This window comes from Aptenodytes forsteri, unplaced genomic scaffold (assembly GCF_000699145.1).
Source record: "Aptenodytes forsteri isolate BGI_AS27 unplaced genomic scaffold, ASM69914v1 Scaffold92, whole genome shotgun sequence".
NCBI classification, from domain to species: Eukaryota; Metazoa; Chordata; class Aves; order Sphenisciformes; family Spheniscidae; genus Aptenodytes; species Aptenodytes forsteri.
The window spans coordinates 1913203-1933060 of NW_008794581.1; the positions used below are offsets into that span (position 1 = coordinate 1913203).

Here is a 19858-nt window from a genome sequence, read left to right on the forward strand (position 1 = left end):
AAAAAGTTGTTTTTTTTTTTTTTTTCCCTTTTTTTTTTTAAATAGCCATCATAAAACTGCTGTTGATTACACTGGAGTAAAGTGTCATCTGTATGTTATTTGAATGTGTTTTCCCACTAAGATAGTAGAACACAAGTGAGGCTGAGCTATTTGGTTGAAAAATAGTAATGAGAGAGCTGAAGAACTGGAAAGGGAACGCTATGCAAGTACTGTAATAGTCTTTGCTCAGCTTTTAAGTTCTGCAGGGGTTCCAGTAAGGCAGTTTCCTATTATTTTACTATGCTATATTTGTAGTAAATGGGTGAAAATTTCCTAGCCAAGCTTTTAAAAATAAAGGATCTCTAGACCCATGCTGTTTTCTAAGATTTTTCAGCATTTCCACCTCCATTGAACTTGATGAAAGCCACTTAGGGCTAAGTGGTTTTGAAGCATATTTCTGCTTTTTAAATTGCCACTGTGGAAGGTTTTTTATTTTAAGAGTTCCTTATTCTCAGAAACACTATTGGCAAATAAGAAAATAAGATTGTGATTCTGTCAAATATGCAGTAGTTAAAATTGTCAAATCTGACAGAAGATTTTGGTAAGCAATTAGGGCATGTCAGAGGTACTAGTATCTAAGCTCCATATCCAGCTGATTGCTCAGATCCTCCAATTACTGTAATGTAAGTTCTATGTGGAAGGCAAACAGTCTACAAGGAAGGACTGTCCATACGAAAGAGCTATTTTTTAATGTCTAGAAGATTGCAGAATCTAAATTATGACCAGTTTCTACCCCATTGTGTATTTTTTCCCCTGTATTGCTTGTTCATTGAGTATTGTGTGGAAATAAATGTTTGATTTTTCTGTGGTATAGCAGCTTGGGGCACTTAGTGACAAAATCACACTTTCTGTATATACTCTTTAATGTTACAGAATAGGAGCCGAGCCATAGTATCAATTCACTCCTTGTAAATATTGCATTTACAAACACAGAGAGGAAGAGATACTCTTTTGTAGAGCTTGTGTGGTAGGATGATTTTCTGTTTTAATTAATCTCTTTACCAAAATAGCTTTTGTGTATTAACAAGTGTTTTTTAAAGAGGAGGTAATTTCTGAGAGTAAATTTAAAACAAAATTTAAGATATACCCATGCCTTTCAAAGAGACATTGGCAATGCAGGTTATGCTCCATTACTAGTAATTTTCACTGACTAGATTTCAGGTGTGTATTGTACACTATGGAAATATATAAAGGGCACAGCAGGAATTGGTTCACAAACATCCAGAACTAATCACTTGTGTTCTACAATTTAAGTTAAAGAATTTGGAATCTATAGATAGATGATGTTCTATATTTGGCAGAGACAGAACACACTTAAGGGTTACATACTTTTCTTTGACCACTGTACATATTTCTAGAAGTAGTTAATTTTTCTGCAAAGGTATGCTTTCATATGTTGCAGGTTGATTATCAACAAGTTTGTGAACCCAAAGGTCAAATAAATTAAGAATATTTCCTGTAACTGGTTCTTCATGGTTTTTTTTTTTAATATTTTGTCCTCCAACATAGTTAAACCCATATTCCAGAACCTTTTAAAAAGAAAAAAAAAAAGGAATAAAGGCCTACTTCTCCAGAAGTAATTTGATGTGTAATTTTGACCGTCTTCATGTTTCTGTGTCCAACTGTGAGGGATTTTAAAGAGGCAGAGTATTCAGAAAGTGACATCTTCCCTTTGGGAACTAAAGCTCTTAAATTACTTAGAAATAGAGGCATCAGAAGCCTTTCAGAAATATTTTAGGCATAAGTATTAATTTGGCTAAAACACTAAGCTCACTTATATGGAAACAGAATCACTATCATATAAATTGCAGTAACATTTCAAAATAAAAAAGCTTTAGATTTTCAATAGGAGCTAGAAAACTCCTTAAATATCACTTAAAACTTCCTTTTCTGTTTCATGACAAATATGTGATTTGTTGGTTTTATTATAATTAATTTATTGACTCAGTAGATGGCACTCTTCCCTGTGAGTCACCAAGGTGCCTAGGTATTTAAGGTTCCCTTTTTTAAATACAGTATAGGATTGATCCTGACTGCTTCTGCTCATTAGAACAAGAATATCAGTTGTCATGTTCTGACAAAATTTCTGTTTAATTACTACATTCTTGCTTGTCTCAATCCTGGTTATTACTGCTGCTAGAGAACATTTTTTTTCCGAACTGTTGTGTGTGTTAGTATTAAAATAGTTGTAACACCCCCCCATACATACATTCCTCCACCCTCCACTCCCCAACTTGTGCCTAACAGGGCCTGATTGTCAGATCTTTACTCCCATAACTAAGTCTTACGACTTCAGTAGAGCTGTTTTCATACTAAGATGAAAATTCCCTGTGTAAAACTTATCAGTCAGTTACCTTTCAGTAAATTTTATGTGAGACACTGAGATGTGCAGTTGTGCTGATACTCTGTGCTCATAGTAACAAAACAGGATCTCTTGCTGTGGCTTCTTATCTGCTTAAAGGTCTGATTCTGCTGCTACAGACATAAGTGCAAATCACCAGTAAACCACTTTAACTGTAAAATACAGTCTTTAAATACGTGCTCTTCACATGTATGTTATTGAAATTAATTTGAAAATTGAATTTTACTGCCAATACGCTTGGGTCATATAAAGTTACAGTCTTACAATTTTGACTGTCAGTACCTTTGTCCATGCCATGCTGTGGATGTCTGTGTCCCCTGAACGTATGGCAACAAGGGAAATTGGGCTTCACTCTTTCTTTCATTATTCTTAGCACTTATGCCAGAGACACTGAACTCTTATATGATCCACAGATTTGTACACCATGTGCTTTTTCTTTTAGCCTTTTATATAGCAGATTAAGGTAGTCATGTTTTTTCTGGTTTTGTGCAGCCTGGTCACTGAAAAACAATATCCACACCATCTTCATACCTTTTCTCTAGTTTCCACAGTAAAGAGAATTTAGCTAGTTACAGACAGAAGTAAGGACCAGGTTTTGAAATCTGCCCTTCTTGTAATGCAGCTCATTCCGTTTTATGATGTGGATTTGAAGTGGCATTATTGGACACATCCTAAGTATTATCATCTTCTTTTCGAGAAGACAGAAAAAACAGGGAAGTCCATCTTTTAATAGTATTCAGTGAGAGCTTCCTCAAAGCAGAAAAGAATGTTAGCTTATGCTGAACAGGCATCTTCTGCTATTCCTTCTGTGTTTTGTTTTACTCTTTAAGAGTAAAAGTGAGTTTTTTCTTTTCCTTGGGATCTGGTAAAATGAAAAGATAAATCCTTTTCAACCTCCCAAACAGAATGCAATTTGCAACTGAGATGTGTTCCTCTGATGTTTTGTGGCACTTTGGTCTTGATACCTGTGATACTTTCTCAACCAGCAACCCATAGCTGGTTTAGTAAAAGCCATCAGTTATCAGTGCCCTCAAGGGGTGATCTGTGATCTGTGGTATGGTGAGGAGCACTGAGGAGTAGATCCTCCCAGAATCAAATTTCTTTCTGTGGTGACTTTGAAAGCAGAATCATTGTTTTGTGTCCTTTGCTGTTTTAATGCTCTCTTAATGCACTACCAGTCACAACTTCTGTTGTTCTCCAGATTGGATGGAGAAAAATCTTTCTCTAGATTTTTAGATTCTATTTCTAGATTTTTATATTTCTAGAGTTTTTTTTTTTTTTTCTCCAGAAGAAAATTACTTGTTTTCTTCCTCTCTCTTAAACGACTTAAGGAATCTTCATGTGACTTGAAATAAACAATAGTTAATTACTTGCTCCTTTGCCCAAGCCTTACTGGTCCAACAGATTATCCTGAAAATGCCCCCACAGCTTAAGCCCATAATATTTTTGAATGGCTACCTACATGACTATTCAGAGTTTTGACAGTTTACTGCTACTCCACCTCTGAGTGTTTGTCCATGTGGTATGCAGCTTGCTAGGAAGATACACTGTGTTCTAGATACTGCAGAAAAAGGATGCTTCTACACATGTGCACTTACCAGTATATTTTTCAGTTAATGAGCAATCATTGTGACTTTTTTTCCATAATTTGGAATTGAAAGCTTTTGCATTATCTCTCGGAACATAGTTACCATTCAGGACAATTCTCTGTGGGTAACTTAATCATTAGTGTTTCTCCAGGTAGAAGAAGATACATGTCCATATTACAAAAGTTGTTAGAGTGACTGGTATTGTTTTTAGTAATCAGACTGCACAAACATATTAATGATCTTTGATATCTGAGTCTCATATCAGTTTTGGAACGGTGTATGAAAACACTTGCTCTGGCATTACATGTACTGAACCTGGTCTGTGGATAAATGGGGAGACTTTTTTCCCCTGTAAACCCAAGTTATTAATCAGTTCTTATGAATAACAGATTCAATTAAGAATACTTAAAAATGTAGAAACTAAAAAATCTGAAATATCACACTGTTTCATATCAAAATACCTCTTCGATTTTTTTTCCCCACTGTTTTTAATTCTGCCAAAAAAGTCAAAAGATCAAGAAGTGATTTGTAAAAAATTGAGATAACTTCTGATTTGTTGTCATTTTAAAAATTCCACAACATTGGCAGTAAGATTTTTCTGTTTTGCAGTGAGATGTAATTTTGGTAGTCTGGAATTCGTGTAACCTTGCTAGTTACTCACTCAAGAATGATGAAACTTAAGAGCTCTTTTAATAATGGCTTCAGATTCTGTATAAGACTAACTGGAGTGTCAAATCATGGCCTTAGCCTGTGGAGAAGGAAGAATACTCAGATCATGTAACTAAAGTATTTTTTCATGTGTTTTACTGTTCAGGTTCTTTCCAAAGGTGAGATGTAGGTCTTAAATGACTTACAGTTGATATGTTTTGGTGTTTCAAGAGCATGTTGACCTACATGATTTTTGTGGGAAGACTCCTAGACCTACAGAGAGTAACACTGATGCCAGGGAAATGTAAGAGTCTGTGTAATAGTTTAGACATATGAGCAACTTACTACAAAGTACCAGCAAGATACTACAAGTGAACTTAGCCCTGTTTTGTCACACACTAAGCTGACTCAGCTAATTTTTCATTGTCAATAAGCTCAGAGTTACGCAGTTATGATCTTGAAGAAAAAGATGCTGTAATGTCAGAACTAGAAGGATAGAAACTGCGAAAATTCATTATTTCTTTCCCATATGGTCACATACAAATCTTTGTTTTAAAATTAGCTTTGTACTGAGTTGCTGAAGGGATGATACTTGTAGGTGTTTATAGTATTATGTTAGGGCATCAGGTGTTCATTATTAAATATAGTAGTATCATTATTTTAGTTGTTTCTGAACATTTTGTTCAGGTTGTGTTCTGAAAACTGTGGAACTTGGTATTTTATAGAGCTGATCACATTCAGCTTCCAGATGAGTGTGATTCTTTTCCAGACCCTTTAAGATGGCTCTTTGGATAGCAGAGATTGCACTTGGATGGCCTTCACACTGCTTCAGCCAGACCTATGGCAAATCTCTCATTTATTACTCTCGGCAGCTTGAAAAAGGGAGTGCTTAGTGATTGGATAAATAGGGAGGAAGAGGTACAGGCAGTTCCTTAGCTTGCACATTAATTTAGCTGTAATGAAAAGTATTTGCTTATATTGTAATTTTAGGACAGTTAGTCCTGCTTAAAAATTGCAAGGTCATAAGTAATGCTCACAAATATTCATTGTCCAGATTCTTTCAGAAGAAATGTCTACCCTATGAGCTCTTTCAACCACCTGCCAAAATGGAGTGAAATACATTATGCAATTCTGAACAGTATGTTTGGAGACACTAAAGGAGAAGGAATTGTACTCCAAACACTAGCAAAACCAAGGAATTTTTCAGATGTGTGAAATGCAATCTGTTAAGCCATAAAAGTGTTTACGGGTCTTTGACCAAGATTGGTTTTGAAGCTATACCATTTTAGTCATATTTTGGCTAAGATTGTTAATTATTTAGTGATTAAAAAAATTACCAGCAAACAATAACAATAGTAAGAGATGCAATTGGTCAGGAGAATTGTGATGTTTTGCAATTCTATTTTTGGTTGTGTGTTGAGTCAATTAAACGGATTGTTTGGCAATCCAAATAACGTTTTTCTTGTACGTGACCCTTTCTAAAAATGGGATTCTAAATAGTATGCCCTATGCTAGGGGTAGTAACTTCACTGAAATGCGTGGCTGCTCTTTGTAGTCTTTCAAGTGCTGAATTTGCTATTTTCCCCCTGCATTACTGGAAGGAAACTCTACTTCTGTGCATTCTTTTAAGTAGCTCTAGAACTTAAAATATGTTTATTCATATTATTATTTAAAAATGTAAAAATATTAAAAAATAATTTTTTACTTCAGATTTTTTGCTTTAGGCTTTTACAAGTTCTTCCAAGCAAAAGTGGGAATTTTATTGAAGTATTTACATTTGTAAATGACGTGTGTTTACTGAATAAAGCCACACTTAATATTAATAGAAACACTTAAAGAAACTAATACTGAACAAATTAAGAACCAGATACATTGAGGAAAAAAAACTCAAATATTGCTATTTTCTGCATATTATCCAACTTCTTTCCAAGCATCCTTACTTTACTAAACTTCTATATTGATCCTTATTTCTCTATAATTTGGGTGGAAGTTAAGTGTTTCGATTCACTAACTTTACATAGATCAAAGTAATAAGATAATTTTGTGATTTTAAAACGATGAAATTCTCCCTATTTTTCAGCCACAATGGAGAGAAATGTTTTATTGGATGTTAACTTTACTTGTTTGCAGATCTTATGGTACTTACTTGCATATATTTATAATGGTTTAGCTACATTAATTGCCAAAACTTACTGAGCTGGAAAAAATAAGGCATACTTATTTTTCTTTCAACTTAAACTTCTTGGATTTCTCACAGTTAGTGTTCTAGGCAGTTGTGTTGGCATTGCAGAAGAGAATGTGTTTTACAGGACAGTGTCAGGTGCTTTAAACTTAAGTCAGCTAATTGGGGAATGTGGTTCAAGAGGTTGCATGTGTAGTAGTTAGTAAGATGTAGGACTGTTCCAACTCAGAGTGGGATGGGGAGGGAGACATTTTTCCCCGTTTTCTGTATTGATAAAATATTTAGACTACAATAACTATGGCTGTAATGAAGCTTCCATTTTTAGTATGTAACTTTCCTTTTCAATGAATGTTCTGAAGAGTTGTATTAAAATGTCATTTTTATTTTTCCATGATTATTAAATAAACATTTTTAAGATTTTCAGATAATACGTACTTAGAATCTATGGGATTCAGGTTGGAAGGGACCTCTGGAGGCCTTCAGTCCAGTATCCTTCTCTAAGCAGGGTGAGCTATGAGATCAAACCAGGTTGCACAAGGCTTTATCCAATCAAGTCTGGCAACAGCTGTTTGGGCAACCCACTTCACTACTCGACTGCCCTCATGGGGAAAAAGGTTCTCCTTATAGCCAGTCCAAATTTCTACTCGGCATTTAGAATTTTATAAGACTTGGAGGAATAATTATTTTAATAGTCTCATGCTAATATTCAGTATGTGGTCAAAATAAAAAACGTAAGTTCAGGTCACTTTTAATTCAAAGGAGTAGTCTGTTGATTCAAAAAATAATGGAATTATTCTTTCATAACATTTGTATAGGAAACCAAACTGGTTTTGGAAATACAACTGCAAGTGTTTAAAAAAAAAAAAGTGAGTAAATGCTTAGTGGGCTTAATAAAAGTACTGAAGAGGAATTTATTTTCCCACTTCAAGAGTGGTTAGCTTTGAAAGTCTAGTTTACAAAATTAAGACTTAAATAACATATGGAAGGATAAAACTAAGGAATCAGTGAGGAATTACTTTTGACAATCAGGTAGTTTTAATACGGAATTAGTAGCTTAGTTTGAAGAAGTCATACACAGGGAAAGGAATCTGACAGGTGCATCCCTTTGCAAGACGGATCGCTGTTGCTGCGGCCCATTTTCTTTCCCAGCTAGTACTGAGTCTTCTGTGATTCTTCATTGGCAGAAGTACTAAAATAAATTGCACCTGCTCCACTGTTACGTTCTTTAAGGTATGGGGAACTAAGTATGTATGCGTGCAGAGAGTCTGGATAGACACTGTTGACTAATCCCAACTTGTATACAGTAGGAGTAATCTTGTCTGTGAACAGCCACTGTTGTAAAGTAAGTTACTGTTCTCATGGTATTCACCCATTCATTCACAACAGTTAGTTGCTGTTGTCATTAAAATGATTTGTAAAAAATAAGCTAGACAGAAAATGGTAATGTATGCCACAGACTTTTTTTGTCTTGAATAGAGTAAATATTTCTTCCTGCTGTGTATTGTATGGAGAAGATGATGAAACAAAGATTTATCTGCAATTCTGTATTGGACGCACGGGTTCCACTTTTTGATACAGACAGACTTCAGAGATCAGTCTGAGGTGCAGGTATTCCATTTGCCAGCACACTTAAAAAAAAAAAGAAAACCAAATTAAGTTCCTTTTGGTCTTAACATGACAGGACCTTTGGGTAAATGTGCTCTCACAAACTTGGACAAGATCTCAGTCGTGTTACTCTTCTTGTAGACTTATTCTCTGTTCACTTCTTTTAAACTTATTTTTGTTACAAGTCATTGCTTCTGCTGCCATTTCATTCTGTCTGTGCATTTCTCTTCCTCTCAGTTCACAGGCAGTCTATGAAATCCGTTAGCTTCAAAATTTGTTAGCTGTAGAACACAGCAGCAGCCTGTTTGATGGAATTTATGCATGTCATCTGAAGAACTGCCAAGGATGTCCAGCACTTGTTTGGCTTTGTATTGTTCTTTAAGCACTGGCAATCAAATAAATTGCTGTCATTTCCTGAAGAGGAGAAATCCTTTTTTGTACTTTATTGTAACACGTGCTTATAGAAACAAACACTAAACTTGTAAAATAGATTGTTTTGAGTTTTGCTGTTAAAACAAAAATTCCTTTTGATACTAGTTAGGGTTAAAAATCAGTTGAATGGAGCGATTGTCTTTCTTTTTGACCTTAAAAAGAAGTCAGGAAATAGATTTTATTCCATTGACTGAAGAAGCTTTTAATTACCATGTTAAGCTACTGAAATTTAGCTCTCTGTGTAAATACAACTCTGTGATTACCCAAGTACTTTGTGATTGTTTAATTGGGCCCAAGCACAGGGCATATTGTTCTCATCATGTTCAGGAAAAATAAATTATAACAGTACATGCTTAAGAGTTTCAATCATTTTCTCAGAAATTTTGTAAAAATAACCAGAAGTAACAGAAAAAATTACTGCTGCTCATTCCTCTCTTGATTCTATTATTTGCTAATACTATGATTTTATTGAAAAGATTTGGGCTACATGTAAAATATACTTTGTTAATCCAGCAAAAGTATTAACAATCATTGGGAAAAGAATAAAGAACCTTATTATGCCGTTGAGTAAACTGGGCATGATATGCCATGATGTATCTTAAATAGTATGTGTCATGCTGGCCTTCTTATCTCAAAACGTATTAGGAGAATTGGAAAAGAGAAGCAAGGATGATAAAAAAAAATACGGGACTTTCTTTACATGGAATGACTAAGTTGAGGATTCTTACTTGGAGGAGTCAAATTTGGGAGGATATTACAGTGGTCTACAAAGTTACAGATTGTATGGACGGCATAAATAAGAACAATCATTCATTGTGTCTTTCAGTACAAGAACTAGAGGCTGCCCAGTAAACTTAGAAGAAAGGCTCAAAACAAGGAGAAGGGAGGCAGCCTTTTATGCAAGAGTTAGATGATGTTGAAACTCGTTGGCAAGTCATTGTATGGAAGCTGGACATATGCATAGGTTGAAAGGTTGGCTAGGCAAGTTCACAGAAGAAAAATCCGTTGAGAGTTACTAAATACCCAGAAGCCCACCTGTCTCAAAAAATCTGAGCCAGAAGTAGTTGAAGTTGGGAGAGTATTGGGGTAATTGCCATTTTATGCTTGCACTGGTGTTATTCTTTCTTGGGCATTATTTTAGATCATCATGAAGGCACGGTACTGGGATAGTGGAATCTTTGGTCTCGCCCATGTTGCAATTCTTATGTTCTTACTTTTAAACCAGGTGTGGTCTGTCATCCTAATGAATTGCTACTCTTTACAACCTACCTCAAGTACCAAGCCTTTTATCCCATATACAGTGTCAGTAAGGGCAGATAAAGTGGACATTTGTGTATAAAGATGTGTGTGGTCTCCTGGGAGACTTGTAAACTAATAATTTCCAATATTCAGAAAGTTAGAAAAGGAAGAAAGGCCATATCCACATCAATATGTTATTGCTATAATTGATCTAATTTATTTCTGTACAACAGAACTAAAACTTGGTTAGTAATCATAGCTGCTAGCTGTGTTTCCCTCCTGCCAAAGGCCTAGACTAGTGGCTTCCTATAAATGGTTTAGCATAATATTTTCTGCTGTGTGGCAGGATGCCCCCAACCACACCTATGTAATTAGTTTTGCTAGTCTTCCTTTTTCCCAGACTTTGTTGCATTAGCACACTCTAAAAAGCATTGCCCTATGAGCTGCTTGAGCTGCTCTGAGTGAATGTCCTTTGAACAAAGGCTTTATGTATTAGTTGCCAGACTTTTCCCAAATGCACCGATAGAAGAATTATTAGCAGTGTACTTGGAGTAGATATGCAGAAATTTCTGTTCTGTTCTCTAGGCCAGCTTTAGCTAATCACATCCGTGTAACTTCATCTAAATTTTGGCTCAGTACTGAGAATGCAATAAAACATTGGAATCACTTTTGAGGAACAGAATACAGCAAGTTAAGTATTACCTACATTCTGGTGATACTGCAAATGCTGAATCTTGTAATTGTCTCTGAATGGTAATGAAGTCACAATTGTCACTCAGGTAGGTGGCTCTACGTTTCTGATGCACTAGTATAAAAATTTTTACTGTGGATCGGGAACTATCCCATGGAAAGAAGATTAGATATGCCACAGAAAAGTTTTGAAACGTTCCTTGTAGTTCTGCTAGATTTACACTCTCTGATTATTTTTATGAGTTCACAGTCTCCACCTTGCAAGCTCTGTGCCTTGCTATCATAATCAACTTTCAAATTTCTACAGTTTTGAAATCTACGTATGGTTTATCCAGATACAGGATTTTTTTAATGATTTTGTTGAAAGATGCCTGGTGGAGGAGTCTCAGTGTTGAAGGGGACCTAAAGCCTAGCTTGAAATAGAATTAACATGTTCTGAAGATGGATGGATTCATCTAAGATTGGGCTACAACTGCTAGAAGGCCTGGAGCTCCTTCTGTATGATGGCTTATGCTGTCTGTACTGCTATCAGTAAAGTAATTCCAATATACTGAAGACTCAGTCAAACCTCTTTAGCTAGCTTGGGTGCTGATGTTAAATGCAGAAGCACAGAACTTGGTGCAGGGTGTAAAAATGGAAAGAAGCAAGATGGATCTTTGGTTAGCTGCCCTTGGCTGAGCCTATTGATGCTGCTATGACTGCCGTGTGGATATCCCTCAAAATTATGTTTATTGTAGGATAGGCCTATATTTATAAGCTAGTTGGCTATAGCTTGAGCTATCAATCTCTGGTAATCTTAGAGCTGTGGAGAGAGAACTCTGCTGGAACTTATGTTCACTGAGGGTCACAAAAGAAAATACATGGAGGAGGGAGGAATGAGTTAGAGCAGCAAGCCTGTAAATGTTGGATACAGAATAGAAAAAAGGAAGAGACAACTTCTAATGATGGAGAAATCAAGGCAGAGCAGAGAGTGAAGTGACATCGCTAGTCTAAGGCCTGCAAGGGGCAGGCTTTGGAACCACAAGTGCCTGTCTGTTTCTTCAGTGCTAGAGTTTGCTTATAAAGCTGTCTCTAGAGTAATTCTAGAGTCTACATTGTCAACTAAAATAGTCTAATGAGTTTGTACAATGTTAATTTGCCTTAATGAGACTGTGGTTGAGCTGATACTTTCTTACTTCGTAGTCATGTATGGTCTACAGAAAGGTTCTGATTAGAAGAAGAATGCGGGGAAGGGAATTACTCTGTTTTTTCCAGAGTTTCAAATGATGTTAACAATATGTCAGTGGACAGCAAGGAATTATCTGTATTTTTATGCTACCTGATTTTAATCCACTTAATAGTACTTTCATAGGAGCAAAGATCACAGATATGATAAGTGTCATATGTGAACCAGTCAGCAGTGTTGATGCCATTTGAGTTGTTTTTTTATACTAGCAGAATACTGACATTGTTCTTTTAAGTTTCTGTAGGTGTCTGTCTTGGATACTTAACTAGATCACGATCTAACAGTTTGTAGCACTTGTTATTCTGTACTTTCTCTTCTCATGTTATTCTCTTCTCATTGCTGTAGCTGGTAAGGACACGTTTCTATATGAGGATTATGGCTTACATTGGAAAAGGAAGCTTTTAGTCTGGATGGCTGTAGAATAAACCCTGAAAAGTGCCAAAAATATACATAAATACAGATAATCTTAGAAAGCAGATGATGACTAAAAAGCCTGAATGTATTATTGCCTCAAAATAACATTTTAAAGCTAGTCCTCTGATTTTTTGGTATGATGACTTTTTGTCAGTTACTTGAAATGGTGTATCATGGCCTAGGGTATGTTTCGAGCTGAAAACGGTCTCAGGGTCTTCATCTTGTCTTTAGAACTATTTTTGTTTACAAACTCATCTATGAAGTCCTCTATTTTCATGTAATTAGTATCTTTTGCAATAGCTCTGCTATATGCTTGCATGACACATCAACATAGTGTTGAAGAAAAACTTCTCTGTTGATGTATTTTTCATAAGCTTAGTTGAAAATTTTTTTAGACGCTCTAGGGATGGAATTTGTGTTGAGAGAATCTTCTATTAAATCATAATCTTAAAATCAGCTTTGTATATCTGTCCTAAGTACACTGATTATACTACTGATTATGGTAAATTTGCAACTGATATTCTAATGTTACATTGCCAAAATTGATGAAGACAAATGACAGCATTAAAAAACTGTTTCAGAACGGAGTTTATTTTTACTGCTCTGACTGCATTTGCAGTTCAGAAGAAGTAGTATGGAAATGTTTCATCTACAGTGCAATTATTTAAAATATTTCTTTTCATATAAATCAGGAGAATTAGGACTTATAGCACTAATAGTGTTTCTAGCTGTAACTCAGAATTTCGTTTGTCCACCCAAGCTAAGCATCAGAAGAAAGTCCAATAAAGGCAGACTTTGATGGTCTATGGCAGTTTTAAAGACATGGAAAAACTAATAATAGAAAAAAGCTATTTCTGTTGAGTGATATGTAACATGTATATTATGCTTTTCCTTCCTTGGTTTAAATAGATCTTTTTGGTTTGAGGTTTTTGAGGAAGAAACCAAATAAGACGTGTACTTTATTTTAAGGCAGAGTGCTGTTGCGGTGTACCACTTACTCTGTAAGGCTAAGGATATGCTGTAGTAAAGCTTTTAGAAAGACATCAAAAAGTATTGTGTTATAAAGAGTATTGCTGTTCGCAACCTGTGCAAATCTAATGAACAACCAAATTATCTTAAAAGTGATGAACTGTTGAAGAATTATGATACAAAGCTTTTTATAAAAACTGACCAAACGTCAGTATTTGTTTTATAACTGCTTTTCCACACAATTCTCTAGCATTAGTGACATTGTCTGCACTTGCAAAATAACTACTTTTTAATCATAGCCAAGTATATGTGTGCAAAAGAATATGGTGAAACTACCAGCTACTCACTGTTTCTTCATTTTTATTTTCTGTAACGTAGAAATAGGAGTTGGAATTGTCGGATAGCTTGAGGGTTTTGATCCCTTTAAGGAAGTCTGAGGTTTCAGTTTGTTTCGGCAGTAGTTCAGTTTATAGTTCTAGGTGTTGGAACTAGGTTATCCTAATTTTTTAAAACGGGGTTTTTTTTCGGTCTGGTCTCTTAACACGTATTCAAATGTGAGACATATATGATTGGGTGCATAGATAAATCATGTTGCATAGCATGAAGAATAAAAAGTAAAAAAGATCAAATTCTAATGAACCTGTTATGTTTATCATTGAGCAAGGATGTATGAAAAGGACAGTCCTTATTTGAATAGCTTGTTGTCCAAACCTACAATAACAAAAGCAAGTGTCAAAAAGTATAATTTGGTTTAAAACAAGTGAAAAATAAAACCTTCCTTTCAGAGATAACATATTTGGAAATGTTCCCTAAAAATGAACACTTAAGAATTTGTAATAGTTAGCTGTGTTTCCTCTTAGTCAGGACAGAACCAGTTCTTCGGCTTTATTTTGTTTTCTGATAACGTTTTCAAGCAGGTTAATTGACAAATCCTGTAGTATTATATACATGAAGTACATGTTCAGCTGTCTCAACGTTATGAAGACCTTTATGTCCAGTCGTACCTATTTGTTGGTTTTGTCTAGCCTGAATTTTCTTACATTCATGTACTTTTTACGTTTATATTCCAGCCATCTTTGTAGGTCTTTCCTCAGCAATTTGCTGTGATTATATTTTTTGTTTCCTAAACTCTTTTTCATTAAGAAATATTCCTTCAAAAGCCTCAGTTATTTCTGTCAATATTATCTCAAACATTACTCAGCCATATTGGTAGCTTTCAGGTAACTTTAGAGTAGGTTTATGTGCTTACAAGTAAGTTACTTGTGTTTCATACTGGTTTTGAACAGTTTGCATTTCTAGTAGAGAGTTTTCATGCTTTATTCATTTATCATACTTAAAGAAAATATATGCCGTGGTTTATTGTTGATTAGTTAAAATCTTTACAGTGTCTCTAATGCTAGTATTCATGTATGTTTCCAATCCTCTTACAGTTATATTTCTATGTCAGTGTTAATTTGATGCAGATAGTCCTTCTCTCTGGCCCAGTCAACATTTCCAGTAACATACAGCTAGTAATAACAGTGCTTTATACAGCCTCTTTTCCTTTAGTGGGCCATTTCACATAATCAGACTGGTGAAAAGGGCAATGTTATCCTTGAATGTATAAATACATATTAACATGTAAGACGAAGTAATTCATTTTGCCTTTGTATCTACTCCGGTTAATACCACTATTAGAACTACTTTTTGAAATGTATTGCACATGCTTCAGAAAGTTTAAAAAGCCCTAGAACTTAAATGAAGGTCGCAGAAAGGCCACCTTCACCAAAGTGTAGTGGTGTGATGCTGACAAAGTTCAATTTATTACTCTGATTTAAAAGAAAATTAAAAAAAATTATTTCAGCATGAAAGAGATCTCTAGTGGGACAGAGGGATTCAACTTTGCTGATAAAGGCATAACAACATCCCCCAGATGGACACTGAAATAATTTTTTTTTTTAAGATTGAAGCAGAATTAACTAAGTGCTCAAGACGTTAGAAGAAAAATCAATTAAATACTAGGATGCACTCTCTACCTCTGAAGTTCCCTAAGCCACGGAGCTGGGGGCTTCTGTCAGGAAAGGTATCAGTCTGTGCTGTCCTGTTATCCCTGCAAGCACTCACAAATGACTGCTGTGGAGGGAAAGGCAGATGAACTGGATAACCTAATACAGGTGGTGTTCTCAAATTATGTTGAAAACAACTCTTAATGTGAGATTGAATAATGTTTAAGGAACAGCTTTTTATCCTAAGTAGCTTCCAGAATAAATTACTTAGCTTTTTATGCTAGGGGTGGGTGGACGTATGATTGAATCTTCATGACGCTTTCTAGCCTTCAAACCTGTGAATTTGTATGTCTTCTTATTTTAAATAAGGGCATACACTTGCTTACATAGAGCTCTGTGTCAACTTCATAGTTGCACAATTACATGCATTAGGACCCCAAGCTCACAGGTTGCGGGGGTCAGGAAGAATCCTCTCTTCTTTCCCTGCAATGTACAGCTAGATGAGAGAGAAATGTCTGTCTTCCCCTAAGGTGTCTGGGATTGGCTGTAGCTGCAAATAACTTACCTGACAAGATTGAGCAGTGCTTACAGTATTTACAGAGAAGTCTTCTTTCTTATATATTTGACTTGTGTCCTACTCCAATGATCAGGATCATACCACTCATCAGATTTACAAAGGAAAGGGATTTTTCTGCGTCAGAGTTGCAGATAACTGAGGCTTCTTCAAGACGTAGTCTGCAGCTTACATCTACACTAATAAATTAAATAAACATGTCACTGACTTTTTTCTTGCACTGAGGACCACTGGCACAGAACTTCTTGCGTCCACACTAATAAGCTGACTTCTCCAGGACAGAGTAGCTTCGTATGTTTTGCCTGTTCATAATTGTATGTGGCCATGTTCTGAACATCTTCTGGGAATTCTTTGAGATTAGATAATGGGCCAAATCTGTGCAAGGAACTTTTTTTTTTAACAATTTGATGGACTTTTAAAACTGTTTGATAATACAGATAATAGAATTTCAGAGTCCAGGAGTGTGGTCCCTTTCACTTTTTAATTCAGTGGTATAGATGTATATTTTAGCATGGGGCATGCTCATACCCTGCTAAAAAAGACGAGAAAGTTTTCCTTTTTAAGTGCTCTTGGAGGGCACACTAACACTTCCCGTTTGACTCATGGCATGACAGGAGGCCATTGCCGCTCCAATTCTTGTTGAACTGATAATAGTCTACCTCTGCAGTTTCATTCTGGCTGATGGAGTTGTAAGTGACAGCTGTACATCCATCATGCATTTCCCACCTGTCTGATGTGGCTCTTGAGCAGCCCTGCAGGTGTGCCTAGAAGTCTCAGACCTCTTCCCCATCTGCCTCATCAAATGACTTATGATCCATTCAGGGTGGGAATGGACATGCAATCAACGATCTTGCCTCATACCTCTTTCCACATTCCACTTCCCCAGCCTGGTCACATTTCAGGGACATATGCAGCCACTTTATTAGGAGGCATATGATCTTCTCTTCCAACTTGGGCAAAGGATTTCCTTGGCTGTCTCAAAATGGTCAGGCTGCCATCTCATCCTGAGGTTTTTTGCAACCTGCATATCTGTATTCTTACATTCAAATTTTGTGTGGTGGCCCTCTTACACATTCTGCCAGTGAATCAAAAAGAAAATATATTCACATCTTGCAAACTGCATTTTTGCATGTCTTGTGACTGTTGTTACCATTTTTAATGGTTGGTTGAGATAATTGTTGGCTTGAGAATTTGCCTTTTGGTTGTCTTTGGCTCCTGAAGTATTTACTAAGGTCCTGGTGACAGCTGTGATCCATCTTCACCTTTGTGGGTTTTTTTGTTTTGGTTTGGTTTTGTTTGTTTGTTTTTGTTTTTGTTTTTTTTTTTAAATAGCAGTTAGACCTATCTAATCTCACGGGTAATCTGGATGATTTGTCGTTTCAGGGGTTTCTTGGCTTGAAGCTACTATCTGGCAAGTATTGACACTGTAGTCTTCCGCATTTGGGAACCCAACATCTGTGGGTTAAATGGATTCCTTGGAAATTCAAAATAAAGTTAGAGGAAGTGGTGTCAAAACCAAAAAAGACAAGTTAGGCTGATTTGGTTAAATCGTATAGAGAAGCAAATGATGGAATCGAGCAGTTTGGTACATAAAAATAATAAGAGCTTTCAAACAAATCACGAGCAGAAACCATCCATGTGAAATGAAAAAAATGGAGCTTGAAGATGATGTAGGTAAAGTAAGTCATTGGACATTGGAAATGTAAGAGTTTTTTTTTCTGTTAAACTGAGGCGTAGGAGAGTGTATGAATGTTCCTTACAGGAAATTAATTATTGCTTATGAAATCTGAATATTTAATGAAGCCATAATTAGAATACATTACTACCTGGGTATGTTCTTGCAAAAATAATTAGTGTATTGGAAAATGAAATGATGTTTTCCTTAGTTTTATTATCCAATTTAAGTTTCATTATCATTATGTTTTCTTACAAATGCTAGCTTATGCATAACGAAGAATACTCGCTACCCAGCATAAACAGAAGGATACCATGGTCCTTGTTTTTAAAAAAATATAATGGGAACGAGGGACTTAATTCATATCATTCTCTCCTATCACAGTTCCTTGTGAAACTGAACTGAAGGTGAGGACTAAGTTCAGACTCATACCTGTATGAGAGTAGGAAGATTCAGGCCATAAGGGCAAATTTTCAGCTCTGCTGAAAACAGTGACAACATTTTACTTGAGTTTAGTAGAACTGGCTTTCTTCTTAAATATCCATTTTATCTAAGGATGTATGCCTTTAATTGTTTTTTTCCTATTAGCATTGGATATTAAAAAACATTAGAAGACCAATACTTCTTGTGTATTGCAGAGACTTCCTTGTGTTCAGTTCTAAACTACATTTTAAAGAATTCAAGCAAGTTTGGGTTTTCTCACTAAATAAGCCTGAGCCCTGTCTGCTTTCTTTCAAGAGTAACTTTGCATGAACTTCAATAGGATTAGGTTAAGGCTCTGTCCTAAATGCAGAAATAAGAAGTTTGCTTCCTTAAATATGTAAAAGACAGGAAATATTCAGTAAAAATCTTTCTGTCTTTATCTGTGTCATTTTAAAGCTTTGTGGCATACAAAACCTGATTATATTCCAACACATTTTATATAAGAATGCTGATTTGATTACCTCCCCCTCTCCAAAGAGCAAGTGGGAAATCAGTGAGAGCTTTATGTGCATATAGGGTGGCAGAGTTTGAACCACCTTGATGAGATCAGTGCATATGAACATTTGCGTTCAAAATTAGAGCTTAATCCCACAAACTGCTCCACACTCAGTACCTTTAAAAATCACAGGAATTCCATGTGGTCACAGGAGTCTACGTGCATAGAGAGTTTACTGGATTTGTTCCAAATTTTAAGCTTTGTTATTTTGTCCATGGATTTGGCTCACAGACAGACCTTAACTCTTTTAGCACTGAAAGGTATGTATCTCATGATCAGACTCCTATGTGATAACAGTCCTTAGGTTATTTTTAACAGAAAAGTCTTGTGGCCTGAAATTAGTAACTGTTTGGGTTAAAAATTAAAGCATAAAGATCATAATTGTTTTCACTCACCATTCTAAAGAATAGAAGTTACTCTGAAACGTACTGCAAGGAAATCAGTATAAATCCTTGAAAATCAAAGGCATTGTAGGAGTGTTCTTATATCACTAGCCATATCATAGGACTGCATGTTCAAAATATGAAGGTCTAATTAATGAATTGACTGCTGCATGACCACTGCTATTATTATTAGCTATGCCGCAGAAAACATTTTAATTCCGTTTTCAGCTCCAGATACTTACACGTTCACAACACAAAAACTCATTAAGCTTCTGTATTTGAAGGATTGTATCTAAAATGATGAAAATTCTCCTTTAAAGACATTATTTAGCTTTTTGCAAAAATGTTTTTCATTTTAGTTTGTTATAGTATACTCTTAAGACACACATAATCATTGGAAGATAATGAGAAGGGAACTATAATGGCAGTTCATAAGGTTATTTTTCTTTACTATTGTTAGTTTAATAATTGAGAGTTATAGTTTTTAATTAGAATCAAGGTTTAAATAGTAGGAGTTACAATCAATATTATTTAGTTGGTAAGTGTGAGACTGTAAGAGGATTCCAGTTATGTTCAAAAAGTAAAAGTTAAGTGTTTTGAATCAGTAGCAGTCTATAGATGTGCTGCTGTAACTTCGTAACAGCATGGTAGACTGCTTTATGGAGCCGGTGATTACAAAGATCCACTTTAACCATTTTTTTCTTACTGGCAGGTGTCCCACTGGCCTGAGGCCAGCGGCTGTGAGTGTACTGCAGCTTGCGGTTTACACCAGAGTGTAGAAAATGCCGACACCAGCTGGCTGCACATAATTAAGCTGATTGCGGTCTGACAACTTGAACTATGATACAGATATGTGATAAATATACAA

General features: G+C 35.7%; 1 protein-coding gene across 1 annotated transcript in view; it reads left to right on the plus strand.

The window, feature by feature from the left end:
* The window catches only part of ADAMTS6 (ADAM metallopeptidase with thrombospondin type 1 motif 6), a 165809-nt gene that overhangs the window by 35987 nt on the left and 109964 nt on the right, over window positions 1-19858 (plus strand). The window lies entirely within an intron of this gene.